The following is a 3,716-nucleotide window of genomic DNA, read 5'->3' as shown; positions in this document are numbered from 1 at the left end:
CCTCTACTCCTACTCCCCACACCAGGAGTTAGTCCAGGAGTGCTTTCATATATATCAATTCCAACTCACCCCATGGATGGACCCTGGTCCATTCTCACAATGGGTGCTTGGGCAAGTCTGCTGTCGGATTATCCCTTGTGCCTGGGACTGTGTGGTTTATGAGAGTCTGGCTCTGAGGTTATAAGAAGGGGCAGCCACCATTTAGCATTTCATACTGTGTCGGGCCTTGTGAGAGTTGATTACCTCTCTTTCTGGATGGTGTGGTGAGGTTGATTTATTCTGTTCTTACCTCCCTCTTGTTTCCCCATACATATGCTCTTGGAGGACTTCTTTGTATGCATCTCCCACAGTCTCGTATTGACTGGGGGAAGCACTGCCAGTATTTAATGTGACCACACAAGTTTCAGTGTTTGTCTTGAAACTGAATCTGCATACATACTGCAGGCCACGCTGATGTGTTCATTATGTTGACATGTTTTTAATGGCGGCACCACTGGAGAGGTACAAGTACAGGGGCGTAGGAGACCCATAAAATCTGGGGGGACAGGGGACACCTTGGGACTTTTCTTAATTTATTTATTTATTGTTTTTTAGTCCAAGAACTCGACTTTTTGCAAAATAAAAATAGCAGTTCATATTAAATCACATATATCATCACTGTATAAAACAAGAGAAAAGCAAAAAAAGAAAACAGAAGAAAATTAAGAAAAAGAAAAGCAGTTCAGTCAAGAGTACAAAATCCTTTCATTTGGCGTCTCACTTCAGAAGGCTCAGCTCACGTAAAAATGTTACCACTTCCCAGGTCAAAAGGCTTTCATGGTCTGCGCATAGCTCGTCCCAAAAAGATTTGGTGTCCACCCACCATTCCTGGCTTGTCCACAAATCTCACAAACTGTAAAACCCTCTTAACGGGAGCTTTGCAGCAGACACAAACCACAGAGTAAAATGATCTGTCAATTATTTTGTAGTGAGTGATGATCATGAGAATTTGTCCAAAAAAACGAATATTTTTTTCCAGCGTTCAGTACGCATGATAAATTGTTTTGCTATTGTTTGTATGTCCACCAGATCCATTTTATCTTTGTGTATATTGCACACACAAACATGATTGAGTCTTTTCTGAGTCATTGTTGTGCGCAGCCATGTTTTTAGTCTCCGTAAAGCACTAAAGCTCCTCTCAGCCTCACAGGAAGACACTCGAACAGTTAGGAAGATCCGCAGTAGCTTCTCAACCTCTGCAAGGAAAGCTCTTTCTGTGGGAGGCATCCGTCGAAAGATCTCTACCAATTCAGAGATGGAAGAATATTGATGGACGCTTGATAATGTTGTTAATTGTGCTGAGAGGAGGGGATATTCCATTTCTGGATACTTAACAATATGTTCTGTGCTTCTGCCAGTTAGAAGCAGCTGTTCAATGTGTTCATACATTTGGATGCCTTCCTGGTCAAAACGCTGCTTAATTTGAACAGAAACAGTATCTAAAATTTAAAAATATTGTGGTCTGTAGTAGTCCTTTATGGTTCTTGGATGAACATTTTCAGCTAATCCTTCATCAATACGTTTTGGAATGTGGTGTCGTCTGGGCAGTTCTATCTCCTTCAGTTCATATTTTGTCACCATATTGATATTGTACATCTGTACATCAGTAGACTGTCAAATGATTGTTTGTTGCAAAGCTTTAGGATGGCACTGTGTATGTGATTCACAGCTGCAAGTAATCCGGATACTGTTTGTTGGTTTTCTTGCATGGCAATATTCAAGCACTCAAGGAGCTGCATGACTTGGACAACAATCTGCAGGCCTAAAATATATTCCCTCTTGAAACTGTTGTATTAGGTCACAGGCATGAATGGGCACATCACCACTATTCTTGGAAGCTGCCATTTCTTCTAATGTTTCCAGAATAGCCTCATAATTATCCATTACTTTTTGTACAGCTTTTACCCGAACCGTCCAGAGGGTGGGATACAATGGCTTGATTTTGGCAACCTTGGCTGGACCTTCAGTTGATTGCTGTAGAATATCTGCAAATTTTGTGTGGCATGTCATAGATTGCCCAAACAGATTACCAAGCACTTGAACATAGAGTATTGCATCTTCCATTATGGGACACTGTTGTGCTGCAGCCTGAATACCTACATTTGTACAGTGAGCTTCACAATGGACATACAATGCAAGTGGTTGTTGTTGCCGTATTATTGCTTGTACACCATGGTACTTCCCTGCCATATTAGCTGCACCATCATAAGTTTGTGCTCTAAGCATTGACAAAGACAGACGCTGACGACATAAAACATCCTTTACAATGTTAGCAATTGATGCTCCACTGGTATCCTCTGCTTTGTACAGTCCAATAAAATCTTCATGTGGCCAAAGATCTTGGTCAACATATCGGATACAAAAACATTCTTGTTCTTGACCTGATATATCTTGCGTGCCATCAACTATAACAGCAAAGGAAGTATTCAGCTCTGCTTGATGTGATCCATTGTTTCAGACAAGGCACGTCATCTGCTTGTGCATCGAGAACGTTGCCTAAAATTCCCACCTTTGTCATCATGCCCTCGCAGGGCAAGACCTTGTTTTTCCAGAAGAGCAATCGCGTGAATTATCTTGTTAAGGCACAACCAAGAATCTTGTTGTTTTTTTACTTGTTGCCAAAGTTATGAATCATTTGGTTTACTTGCTTTATGGTGTGCCAATTGCTTTACAGAGTATTCATGAGCAGAACTATTTTGATGCCTGTTGAACTTTTCTATTGCCTTTTTTCAATTGTTGAAACCAATAGTAACAAACGCTTGCTCAGCGTTCTTCGAGATATCAACCAGTTTCAATGCAGCAGACTTTGCGCAGGGGAAGCAAATAACTCCTTCCAGTTTGGTATTGTAGTACAACCATGGAAAATCTTTGAACCAGCTTTCCTGAAAATGCAATATGCGCTTCTTCTGATTTTGTGACTGCACTACAATTGTTTGAACTGGTATACATTTCACAGAAGGGTGATTTGGAACCATTGCACTTAGAAGAGCTCCCTCGTCATCACTATCTGAAAGACTGTTTGATTTTTGTTCGACAAAGATTTCACAGTTGTCCTGGTCATCTTCCACATTCCCAGTTGTTGCCCCAAGGATATGTTCTGCTCCATAGATCCTTTCGTCATATTCATTTGTGGCCGTGGCTGGGATACCGTCATTTGAAGTCATTGCAATGCATTCAATTGGAACCTCATCAGTACATTCAACTTCTGATCCTACCTGTTGGTCAGTGGACTGCAAAACAGGCATGTTCTCTGCTTCACTGGACTGTTTTTTTTAACAAAGAATTTACGAATGTTCCTTCTGAAAAAGAAAAAAAGACTACATTCGGAAAGAGAAAAAACGAGACTATACACCTATAGCAATTCGGCCAGACAGAGAATTGCAATGAAATTTTACCATTTATAAAAAGGTATTTGTTGTGTATAGTACAGTGTACCTATCCAAGATTCCCACTTCTGTGACTTTCTCAATGATATGTTGATTCACAAGGTAGATGGGTGGGGGGGGGGGCGGTGTTTAAAAGGCACATTGAATGCCACAGTGAAAGTTGATATATATATATGCAATAAAAACATCCACTCACCAATAAACACTGAGGGGTTTTCAATTGCTCTTAGGGCCATAAACCTATAGTATGTGTCAGTGTCTGTGTGTGTTATATGGGTGAGTGGCTTGCCA

Source organism: Ambystoma mexicanum, chromosome 9 (assembly GCF_040938575.1).
Source record: "Ambystoma mexicanum isolate Mex_15411 chromosome 9, UKY_AmexF1_1, whole genome shotgun sequence".
Classification (NCBI taxonomy): Eukaryota; Metazoa; Chordata; class Amphibia; order Caudata; family Ambystomatidae; genus Ambystoma; species Ambystoma mexicanum.
Note: the sequence above shows the minus strand (reverse complement) of the source record.